The following is a 12,950-nucleotide window of genomic DNA, read 5'->3' as shown; positions in this document are numbered from 1 at the left end:
TCTGAAGTGAAATTGGGGAATTGGGTCCCGTTGAGACAAAGCCAATGAAAATCCACCTCATATGAAGTAATACTAATTTGGCAATTCATGACTTGTAGCATTGAAACAGTTAATTGGGTTATTGCCTATGGCTACTTAGAATGTGGTGCTCATTGAAGAGAAGGCTTTGGGAGATGGGGTGGCCACTGCTTTGGAAAAGTATGGACGATATGATGAAATCAAGGAACGTTCTGTGGGGTGGCTGCTTCTAGATAGCACAGAGAATGAGGATAATAAGGTGATGAAAGGGCTATATACTGAGGAACAGTAAGTAATGGTCATCCTAGATGCTTATGGAACTTATATTATGGAAGATAAATCCACACTATCTATATTATCCATTTATCTTCCATAATGCACATCAAGGAAGATAAATCCCACAATAATATGGGACCTGATAATCAACAAGGACCTACTGTACAGCACAGGGAACTCTACTCAATATTCTGTAATAACCTATATAGGAAAGGAATCTGAAAAAGAATAGATACATGTACATGTATAACTGAATCACTTTGCTGTACACTTGAAACTAACACAACATTATAAATCAACTATACTCCAATGGAAAATAAAAATTAAAACATAAAATAAAATTCCAAAACAAAAACATGGAACCTGTCATCTCATAGAAGTTTCTAGGAAGTTCAGGACACTGGGTTATGTTTGAATATCCACTGTAAAGGGACAGAGAAGCCGGAACTTCTATCTACTGTTAAGAAGGGGATTTGATGATTGTTTTGATTTTGGAGACCACAATAACAAAATGGGATGTGCTGTTCCAGTCCATTCACCGAGCGATCTGAAAAGCTGCCGGCTCTGGGTGGGACACCAAACTAGAGAAGTTTCTTCAAATGGTCTAGGCTGCAATACAAGTACCTCTGCCCTGTGTCCCCAGGTTGCTCAGAATGTCTATGACAGATAACAGAATGGGGGTGCTGCTGGTGTCTGTGACGAGGCCTAAGAAACTAATTCCTGAGGATGACCCTAGGGTTTTTGAGCAAAGAAAGTTATTATTAGCTTGACACTGGACCTTGGAAGAGATGGATAATATGCCGTACATGGCCAGGAGACTTCAACATCAAGCGAAGCTCATGTACACAGAGCTAGGGTCTGAGTAAGCACTAGACACTCCTGTCCATTGCGCGAGCAGATAATTCACATTTCTGAGCACTTACTCCTACTGACTGCCGTCCTTCCCTCCACCTTTTGACTCAGTGGGAGATTCTCTGTGATCATTTGCCCAAGGATGCAAAAAAAATGGAGCCTTTTTTATTTTTTTGATGTTTTTATGTATTATTTGTGTGAAAAGTATAGTAAACCTATTACAGTACAGTACTATATAGCCGATTGTGTTAGTTGTGTACCTAGGCTAACTTTGTTGGACTTAACGAACACACACTCAGAACGGAACTCGTTCGTATGTAGGGAACTTACTGTATAGCCAAATTCGATTTCATAGCATCCTCTCATATGAGTTGATAATCCCCAAGCCCCTTGGAAAATTAGAAAATTTTTATGCGTATGAGATAGATAGACATTGTTGATGTTCTCAAAGTGGGTGATCTTATCAGTTGTCAGGGGCAACTATTAATACATTCATTGATTGGGCACAGTTTATAGTGCTGAAATAAAAGATGACTGAGGATTAAAAAAAAGATTTAAAGGAAACTCTCCTTACATTAACATACACTGTCAGGCTGGGTTCCTGCTGGAATATATAGGCTCACATGTAGATTCCTCGTTCATAACTGTAAAACTCCAGCCAAGCAATAATGATCATAATGAACTAAAGAGACCTCGGGTTAAACAAATGATTACAGTTGACAATCAAGGTGTAAACATGAACCTAATTAATGAATCTATAATCTCTCTTCCAAGTCTCTGGCCATTAGCCATGCTTCTAATTAAACCAAGTGCAGGAGCAGCCGTCCATCACCCGAGGGCCTGGTGCCTCCGCGTTCTGAATTCCTTGACAGACTGACCACCCCAGTCGTAATCTTTCAGCCTCTGTTTCTTTACCTGTTGAAATTCAAATAAGGTTTCATTTGTTAATAAGACTCTTCTCCAAAACACCCTCAATCTTTGGTCAATCTGCCGGAATACAGAAAAGCTGGGATGGAAAGCAAAACATGAACACTGCCACATATTTACCAGATGACTCTGCGATAAGCCACATAGATCAAAAGACGGAGTGGGGGCTTCCCTGGTGGCGCAGTGGTTGAGAGGCCACCAGCCGATACAGGGGACGTGGGTTCGTGCCCCGGTCCGGGAAGATCCCACATGCCGCGGAGCGGCTGGGCCCATGAGCCATGGCCGCTGAGCCTGCGCGTCCGGAGCCTGTGCTCCGCAACGGGAGAGGCCACAGCAGTGAGAGGCCCGTGTACCGCAAAAAAAAAAAAAAAAAAAAAAAAGACGGAGTGGGCCCTGCTCTTAAAGAGCTAACAAATGAATATTCCTAAAAATAAAAGTAAAGCAATAACAGTGTGTTCATCTACCTCAAGGGATGTCAGAGACTTCTGGAGGTTAGTAAGTGCATCCCCTGTGTCAGAGCACAGTTCGCTACAAAAAAAGAACTGCAGGGTAACCGCAGCTTCTACTTGAGGACTGGAGTCCACCCCTGGGCTATCAGTCTGCATTCCACGTGCCTTCAGGCTCCGTGAACCTTGTGGGATCAAAATACTCTAAGGAATTGGTGGGTTTCTCACATACGCTCCATGACATCTGTTCTGTAGCCTGCCAGCCATGTTCAATGCTCAGGGAGAAGGAGAGAGCTGTCTCTCAAACAGAATCCTTTGCCATACATCTATCAACGCGGTGTTGACAGTCCTTCATGCAGTGTGGTGCGGGGGCAATGATATCTCAGTAAAAATTCTTGCTGGGATCCAGTGATTTATTTAGCTAACAGCTTAGTTAATTATGTCAGTTTGACAATTTCAAGAGGGAAGGAAAAACACACACGGGCTGGATGAGGAGATGGCCTCGGTAATATTACCAAGGGATCGTTAGGAAACCCAGCGATTTCTTGGTAAAATCTTTCGGCTATCCAGCATTCCCCTATAAACAAGACCACCACTAAACTTTGAAAGAAACCAATTCTTCTCTCCACACTTGAACAAGGCAAAGTAACGCGCAAACAATCAGCATTTAGTTTTCAAATGATGGAATGTTTCCTCTGGAAGGAAAAGGGGTCTTTTTCACTAAAAATCCGGAGCTTGGATTCCAGTTTCTGCTCTGCTTCTGGGTGACTCGCTCGACCTCAGTTTTCTCGTCGTACAAGCCAAGGGTAGGTCAGCTTGGAGGACAAGAGCCCTTGTAGTTCCTGCATGTCAGAATCTGTAAGACCATGGATGTTCAGCTTATGGGATAGTCCTGGGACAGGTTGGGACCTTGGGATTAGCAGACATCACAGGTTGTCTGCCTCAGAGCCAAAGCCATATACCCACATGCCAGGACAAAGCCTTCCGTGTCTCCTGTAACATTAGTATCAACACTTCTCCCCCATTCAAAGGCTCAACCATTGCATTTTCTTTACACAAAGTTCTTCCTGATCTCTTTCTCCCATGGGCCTTGAGGCAAGTTCTGATATATTCATCCTTCCCATACATATCTTTGGATGCCTGCTGTAAGAAAGAGACTGTTCCCAGTACGGAGGATACAGGGAAAACAAAACAATCTCTCTTGTCATGGAGATACCTGCTAGAGCTTTAATACTGTCCTGCATGAGAAATGGGCCAGGTGTCATTGCCATATTAGGGAGGGAAAAGGAGAGGCCACAGGCAAGCTATTCCAGCACTCTGGAGGTGGAAGACAAAAATGAAGTCTGCAAACAGACTGTGATAAAATAATCCATGAGTTTATACTGCAGCCCTATTCCGTTCCACAGCTAGCAATGGTGACCATCATTCCAATCACTACTGTTTACCTTGCATGCTATGGTGGAGAAATCCCTTTTACAAATATTCTATCATTTTCTTGAATAAAAACCCTTCCAGGTATTATTTGTTTTGCCTTTTAGTAATTGAATTTGGTAAATGCACAGAGACTTTTAAACAATCAGCCCAAGACAAACCGTAAACAGCAGAGCTGAGACTGACTCTGGTTTTGACTTGAATTCTCATCTCTTTCTATTATGTTAAAACTCCTCTGAACATTTTTTTGTTCTAGTTTCTTTTTTAAAAGACTGTTTGCTGGACTGAAGCTTGCCAAAACCTCATTCTAACAACAAACCATGAAATCCCCCCTCCGTGAACTTATCAACTGGTCCCAGAGTTACTTCTTTTTCAAACTCTTTTCCCATTTAGGTTATTACAGAATATTGGGCAGAATTCCCTGTGCTGTACAGTAGGTCCTTGTTGGTCATCTATTTTAAATATAGCAGTGGGTACATGTCAATCCCAAACTGCCAGTCTATCCCTCCACCCACCCTTTACCCCTGGTAACCAAAAGTTTGTTCTTGAAGTCTGTGTGCCTGTTTCTGTTTTGTAAGTAATTTCATTTGTGTCATTTTTTAAAATTTAGATTCCGCATATAGGTGATATTACTTCTTAGATCTTGTTTTAGCCATTAAATTTTGGTCTGATAGGTAAAACAGTCATTTTAACTCTATAAGAGGAACTAAAATAGGGGTGAAAATGACTAAACCCTCACTACAGTTTGCTGATTAATTGAGACAAAACAAGTCAGGACTGGATGTAGACATCTGTCAATGGCTCCAGAGAGGAGGAGCTTTGGGGATTGTCCTCAGGTCCATCAAAGATGCCTCACTTCACTTCCACGGAGAATGGAGGAAGACGGGAAGTAATGAGCTCGTAGCATGAAGAGTTTAAATTCAAGACACAACAGAATTTCAAGGAAGAGGGAGCTGTGATTTGTTGGAATGGGTGGGTGCCGTGGGAACATGCAAAACCCTCTTCTCTTGACATGTGGTGCTGCCGAGAGGCTTGAATGGGGGACAGGAAACAGAAGGTGATGACCAAAGTGACCTCATGAGGTTCTAGCAGGGCCTTCATGGTGCAAGTCAAGAGAGAATATTATGCCGGAAAGAGTAATAGCGAAGAATTGAGGTGGTCTGGGCTTTCCAGGGCTCTGCCACTATCTAGTTGTGTACACTTAATTAGGACGTTTAACTTCTCTGAGCCTCGGTTTATCTTAATCATAAAGGAGACTCATAGCTCTTGGTCCAGCCTCCCTGACGCATCATAATGAGAAGCATTTGAGATAACTTCTGCTCTACGTAAGTTCATGAGGACAAACTTCTTTCGTTTGTATTTATTACTACTGTATCCCAACTGTTTGCCCTGAGATATGGACGTGGTACACAGTAGACATTCAGTAAACATCTGGTGAATGTATATGTAAATAGCACATGTAAAAATACTTTGAAATGTAAGGAAACAATGGAAATGGGAAGTATCGCAGCTATGGCAACTCTCTGGGGAGACTGTTCCAGTGTGTGCCTCACTATCTCGCCCACCTCCACACTATCCCATGGCCATTCCTAGCAGTCAGGGTGAGTTCAAGAGGACACAATGGCAACACCGATCTCTACAAGATGAAATCAAGCAGGTGGCTCGGGAAATACAATGTAATACATGGCAAACATTGATGTGAGGGATGCTGTGATTGGTCCCTCTCTTGGACCGCCCTCCTTCCTACTTTCCATAAGTCTTTGTTGAAGGGAATGTGAAGGAACCTTCCTTGACATATTGATCAGTACTCAACAGGGACATGGGTAAGAAAGCATGAGGAAAACCCTGAGTCTATCCTCTTTGAAGAAAGCCTTCTGATTCTGATCAGATCATCTGATTCCTAGAGAGGGCAGTTAGCTTCTGTTCCAACTGACAGTAGGCAGTTATGATCAGACAATTGAAGAGGCACATATCTTATGTAATCAAAAGAAGCTGGTACCCGTCTCTCAACTGGATATTAATTTAGCATTTTTTCAGGTAACCTCCCTGCCCCATCACAGAGTTGCTTCTCAAATATAAATGTCAAGTGAGGAAGCAGAAATTAATTTAATATGCTTTATGGGCACTGGGTAATACCCAGAAGACTAACAATGGTGGAACAGAATTATAAAAGAATGGGGAGTGAGTGTGCTTTAGAGACCCTGGTGCACTGCCAACAGCACTAGAGTAAGTGGGAGAAGGGAACACTGGTACTTGGGGTCAGCAGCCAGCTTTCTTTTCAGCATGAGTGGTTTCTAGAACCACTAGACTTTTTCCTTTCAAAGGCAGCACACAGGCTTTGTGTCCTGAGGCCCACCTCAAAGACAGGTTGCTCAAGTTTTCTGATGCGCAGGTACCAGGTGGCTGGAGGTGGCAATAAATCTGGTTCCATCAGGTGTGGAATGCTTTTCTGCGTGACGAATTAGGACTGGAGCACCTAAGTGGTGTTCAGTCCACATTGAAACATTTTAGCATATGGCTAAGTGGCTGGCTCTGAACTTAGATCACCTAGATTTAATTCCACTTTTGCCATTTATTGACTGTGCCACCTTAAGCAGCTTCGTTAACCTCTCTTGCGCCTTAGTTTTCACGGTTATAAACCAGAAATAACACTGGCACCTACTTCATAGCGCTGTTGAAGGGATTAAAGCAGTTGAGCATGTAGAACAGTGCCTGGCACGTACGTGCTCAGTTAATGTTGCTTATAATCATTATACTATCAGTAAGTATGTAATCTGACCTTTCCAGCTTTGGATTAGGAATGGCTATGTTCACCAACTTTCTCCTTTCTCCATTGGGGTCTAGAGACCATGACGCTGCTCTGATTCTGTGTTCCTGTCCCTGTTTGGGGTCTCAGTTTCCATCAATAGGAGGAAGAGATGAGAGGTCCCTTCTGGAAGTCCCAGTCCTAAGTTTCAGAGCCACTTCAGCTACTAGCCTGCTAGATGACTCTAAGGTAAAGTCACTTCCCTCTTGGAGTCTCAATTTCCTAATTTTTTAAATCAGGGGGTTGGACCAGTAGATCTCTAGGAATGCTTCTAGTCCCAAAATCCAAGGTATCTACTGCCCCCATAGATCCTCAGAGACCCTCCTACCTAAATCCTTATGTGACTTAGGTTGGCCTCTACTTTGTGTTGAATGCCAGGAATGCATCAGCAGTTCTCCTTTCCCAAGTTACATTTCACTACATTTTCTGCCTCACTCTCCTCCTACTTCTTGCTTTCACTTGGCAACTTGGGGTCCCAGACTGAGTAAGGGGGGCGGGGACTGGAATTTCCAGAGTCCAACTAGCCTGAAAACTTTCCTCTCTTCTTCCCCACTTCTCCCCATAACACTTCTTGCAGTTTCTCAAGATATCTTGTCTTCTTGAGCATCCTCTCAACTGAAGGCATTCTGTAAGAGGAGAGGAAACATATGAATGGGTCTTTCTCATGGAGTCATCATTTTTCCCTTTGTTTATCATCTATTCAGCCAGAAGTTGAAGTCCTAACGTCATGCGTAGCCAGCATGAGCTAAACCGCTTGCCTACACATCGTCTTAAAAATCAGGATAGATAACGAAATTGTAATATAACATAATTCTTAACTGAGGACCTTGAAGTAGAAAAATGATATACGACCATAAAATGGTATGCCAGCACTCTCTCCTATTAGCATCTGTGTGTCTGTCTGATTCACGTCTGGTTCCTCCACCAAACTATAAGTCCCATGAAGGTGGGAACTAAATTTTTACCTATAATAGCATCCCCAGCATTGAACAGCTCCTGATACGTCATAGGCGCTCAATAAATATTTATTGAATAAATGAATGAGTAGAGATTTTAGTCTATTAGATTAGTCATTTGGAACTTAAAATCAGACAAAATTTCTGTCTTGGGAATGAGATGAGGGAAAAAAAATTCCACCAAGCATGAATAGGAATAGTACAGAAGCCATGAAATGACAGAGATCTTCTGGTCCCTCATCCAAAAAATTCCTGTTATATTACAGGGACTTTTTGGTTTATCCATGTGCACATCACACCATCCCCTCCCTCTACAATGTGACTTCAGGAAACTCTCAGTCCAATAATCTCAGGAACTGATGCCCAGGAAGGTATGAGAAACCTTTACCTTTTGGGAAGGTCACAGAGAGTGTATCAGCTAAAATAATGTTAAAAATGAGCATGGGTATAAAAAGAACAATTCACCATGACAAAGTAGGGCTTATCTCAGGAATTCAATATCCAAAATTAATCAATATAGTACATCATATTAATATCTAAAGGGAAAAAAACCCACACAATAATAGTAATGGATGCAGAAAAAGCATTTGACAGACCTCAAAATCCATGCATAAGACAAAGTTTCAGCAAGCCAGGAATAGCAGGAAACGTCCTCACCCGATGCAGGACATCTAAAAAAAAGCCAGTAGCTAACATTATACTTAATGGCGAAAGACAGAATGCTGCTGGTCTAAGATCAGGAGCAAGGCAAAGATGTCCATTCTCATCACTTCTATTCAACATCATACAGGAATTCTTAGTGCAATAAAGAAAAAGAAAAGAAAGTTATCTAGATCAGACACGGAGAAAGTTATCACTATTTGCAGATTATATGATTGCCTATGTAGAAAATCCCAAGGAACCTGCAAAAAATTTCTATAACTAATACACAAACTTAGCAAGGTCACAGCATACAAGGTCAACACACAAAAATAAATCATATTTCCAGATACCAGCAATGAACAATTGGAAACTGAAATTAAATCTATCTATATACATATATGTATAATTTACATATATATAATTTATAATAGCTCCAAAGCCCGACCATATTTAGGTATAAATCTAACAAAGCATGGATAGGATCTGCATGCTACAAAATGCAGATAGAAGAAATCAAAGAAGATTTAAATGGGAAGACAGACTCAAATAGTAAAGATGACAATGCCAATCAAAATCCCAGCACAGCCTTTTTTTTTAAGACACTGACAAGCTAATTTCAAAATTCATATGTAAAGATAAAGGAATGAGAATAATCAAAACAACTATGAAAAAGGAGAACCAAGTTGGAGGGCTTACACTCCCTGATTTCAAAACTTCTTATAAGGCTATAGTAATCAAGACAATGAGGTATTTTTAGTGATTGGCAAATAGATGAATGAAGTGGAATAGAGAGTTTAGAAATAAACCCACACATGGATGATCAAATGATTTTTGACCAAGTTTCAAAGACAATTCAATGGAGAAAGATTAGTACTTTTAACAAATGGTGCTGGAATAATTGGATATGCGTATGCAAAAAAATGAACTTCAATCAATGGCTGACACCACATATAAGAATCAACTCAAAGTGGATCAATAGACCTAAAGGTAAAACTTAAAACCTTAAAAATTAACTTAAAAACTTAAAAATTCTATAAGAAAACATAGGACAAAACCTTTGTAATCTTGGGTTAGACGTGGATTTCTGAGATAAAACACCAAAGCCAGACCCCTAAAATAAAACACTGTGAAATTGGATTTTATCATAATTAAGTACTTCTGTTCTTTGAAATTCAGTGTTAAAAGAAGGAAAAGGCGCACTAAGAGAAAAAATTTGAAAAACATAACTCTGATAAAGGACTTATATTCAGAATATAGAGAGAACTCTCAGAATTCAATTATAAGGAGAAAAAACAAACCAGTTTAAAAATGCAGGAAAGGTTTGAAGAAATACTTCACCACAGGGAAATATGGAAGGAAACTAGACACATGAAGAGATGTTCAAAATCACAGCCATTAAGAGAAACTCAAATTAAAAACATGTGCTATTAGAATGGCTCAATAAAAAGTGCTGACAGTATTAAGTGCTGACAAGAATGCAAAGGAACTGGAGCTCTCACACTCTGCTGGTGGGAATACAAAACATCACAGCCACTCTTGAAAACAGGTTAGCAGTTTCCTATAGAGTTAAACATATCTTATGACTTAGTAACCCCACTTCTAGGTATTTAACAGAGAGAAATGAAAATTCCTATTCACATAAAAACCTGTATATACATACTTATAGCAGCTCCATTCATAATCACCCAAAACTGGAAATAACCCCAAAGCCCTTCAACAGGTGAATGGATAAACAAACAGTGGTCCATTCATACAATGGAATGGTACTCAGTCATAAAAAGAATAATAATGAAGAAGTGTGAATACACACAACAACTCGGGTGGATCTCAAGGGTGTTATGCTGAGTGAAAGAAGCTAGTTTCAGAAGGTTACACCCTGTGTGATTTCATTTACATGACATTCTCAAAAGACAAAATTACAGTGATAGAGAAAAGGTCAGTGAATGCCAGAGGCTGGGGACATGGGGAAACAGAACCTACAATGGGGTAGCATAAGGCAGGTCTTTAGGGTTGTAGAATTGTCCTGTATCCTGATTATAGTGGCAGTTACATGATTCTATATATGTTAAAACTCATAGGGCTCTATACTCCATGCAAAAGTCAATTTTCCCTAGGTCAAGGGAAATGAAGACATAAAAGGGCAGCCCAAGGGACTTCCCTGGTGGCACAGTGGTTAAGAATCCTCCTGCCAATGCAGGGGACACAGGTTCGAGCCCTGGTCCGGGATGATCCCACATGCCGTGGAGCAACTAAGCCCGCGAGCCACAACTACTGAAGCCCGTGCTCCACAACTACTGAAGCCCACGCCCCAACTAAGAGTAGCCCCCGCTCACTGCAACTAGAGAAAGCTCACATGCAGCAACGAAGACCCAACGCAGCCAAATAAATAAAATAAATAAATTTTAAAAATAAATAAAATAAAAATGGGGAAATATTTCAACTATCCCTAAAGAAAGTTCTCTGAGGCACGTTTTAAAAAAAGATAAAAAAAGGGCAGCCCAAGAGGGTCCAATGGAAGAGAAAGAGGCAGAGGCAGAATTTTCCTTGGTGCTGGGTTTATGGGCTGTCTTGAACGTGAGTCTTGGGTCTCGTTCAGCACCAACTTGCAGAAGCTGTGTCCCTTCCTTCCCTCTGGTTGCCTCTTTGACTCCGTGCATCTCTGCATGCCATTGGAGCTGGCTCTCCATCGTGGGCTGGGGTGTCAGCGCAGGACTAAAGCACAGGGCTTTCCAAAGGATTGGGCTCTCATGAAGTGTCATTCTCACCACGATCCAGCAGCAGGAATGTCCCTCTTGCCCAAGCCCCGCCCTCCACTGCACTCTGGATGCCCTCTAAGTGGCACCAGCCCAAACCAGGGACAGTCACTTGTCCACTCACTTCCCAGATATTTACAGCATCCCTATTGGGTATCAGGCACAGACAGGGACCCTGCTGCCAGGCTGATGCCCACAGCGTATTCTGGAGGGCACAGCTGTCAGAGCAGCTGTCCTCACAAGGGCCAGCAGTGGTATGTCCTGTCCCAAAGGTCCGAGGCTTTGATCTCATTTCCCATTTTTGCCAATATTCAACACTTTCCAACACTTCACCCCTTCCTCAGATGAAGAGTTAAACGTAGGCAGATGGACACCCGAAATGGCAATATTTTTCTGCTGACTCACCAGCCTCCGTGAGCGTGTGCTTCCTTGATTCTCTGATCCTATTCAGTTTGTATTTGGAACGACTTTTCTCAGCCTACTGGCAGAAAACTTCATTTTCTTTCTGCTTCCAGAGATAAAATACGAAGCTGGTGAGATGAGGTGTTAAACACGGCAGTGACTTGTCCAAGGTTGCCCGGCAGCTTGGCAGTGGAACTGGGACCAGAGCCTAGACAGTAAGAGCTTCAGGGCTGAAGACTGTACGACGGAGCCATCGCTAAAACCCTTCTCCACAAACTGAACAGAAATGGAAGAAGCTTTCTCCCAGATATCTGCACAAGCAACATAGGACAGAAATGCTTTCAAAACACAGTCATGTCCTGGGGGCAAGAGATGCTTTTGATATAAGTTGTGATGACAGCAGCTCACAACGGAGCCACATTCAAGGAACAGTTCCAGCATGCCAGAGGTTTGGAGGGTTCTAACTCATAAATCATCCTCACACACAACACGCCAGTGAAGCTAAAGCAACGTTAAGGGGCTGACGAACCACAAAGACCAGGAAATGCAGAGTGAGTGCTGAGCCGGAGGAGCCGGAAGAGGCAAAGGTAAACCAAGGCGCAGTCTGGGAGCACAGGCTAGCCTTCTGAAGCTTGCAAGCAACTGTGCTGATTTCCCTGCACGCACAGAGGTCTCCAGCCAGAGGCATGGAAGGGAAGGAGGCGTTTGCCTTCGTCCACTTGCCCAGCATACGGGGTAAACGTGCTTCCTGGGGTGTTGCACGGTAAGGCTGGTCTCCTGCTAAAGCAAGGTCAGGGCTTCACCGAGGGAGAACGACACTGAAGGCTTTCTTAACGTCAGTCCCCATTGCCCTGGAAGCAAGAACAGTTAGGGAATCTGGGCTAGTTTGGGAGGGTGTCGCTGAGTGCGGTCATTCGGGCACACGGGACCACGCCACCACGCCACCTACCTCACCCCACCTGATCCTCTCCCTCCACCAACTTCAGATCCTTTCAGTTCCAAACTTGAAAGGCGCTTCTAGCTGCCGCTCTTTTGTTTCCAGCAAACATGCCGCCCGCAGATAAAGACATCCAGAAGAGAAAAGAGAGCACAGAGGAAGACAGCCCCAGGAACCCCGCCCTGGAGTCCCTCCCTGGCCTGCTGCGCCCCTGCCTGGCTGACGCGTTCACCACCTGACCCAGAGAGCAGGCAACCGTCCACGAGCATCGATTTCCACCCGTGAGGTCTCCCCCATCTGCCTTCCTGGTTGTTTACTGAAAAGTGAAGACAAGTCAATGGCCCGGGGCCCTACAATGTCTCTAATTTTGGCGAGAACCGGTGTTGGTGGGAATGAAGTTCAGACACTACCTTTGACCTTGTCCCTTCCTAGTGGTGGGGGAGGGGTGGACAGATGTTAGCAGATCCCAGGGCTTGTCCTAGCTTTAACTAGCAGAGTGACTGA

The 12,950-nt window shown here is 42.9% G+C and overlaps 1 long non-coding RNA gene across 1 annotated transcript; it reads right to left on the bottom strand.

Moving 5' to 3' along the window:
* Positions 1 to 6,069: 6,069 nt before the first annotated feature.
* On the bottom strand, positions 6,070 to 12,617 carry LOC309969384. Its single transcript, XR_014326627.1, has 3 exons — positions 12,459 to 12,617; positions 8,309 to 8,383; positions 6,070 to 7,382 (listed from the first exon to the last, which is right to left on the bottom strand). It is a non-coding gene; the product is annotated as an uncharacterized lncRNA (long non-coding RNA).
* Positions 12,618 to 12,950: the final 333 nt, after the last annotated feature.

The sequence above is a fragment of the Leucopleurus acutus genome (assembly GCF_964270905.1).
Source record: "Leucopleurus acutus genome assembly, chromosome: 11".
In the NCBI taxonomy this organism is placed as follows: domain Eukaryota; kingdom Metazoa; phylum Chordata; class Mammalia; order Artiodactyla; family Delphinidae; genus Leucopleurus; species Leucopleurus acutus.
This window is presented reverse-complemented; position numbering and strand designations above follow the sequence as displayed.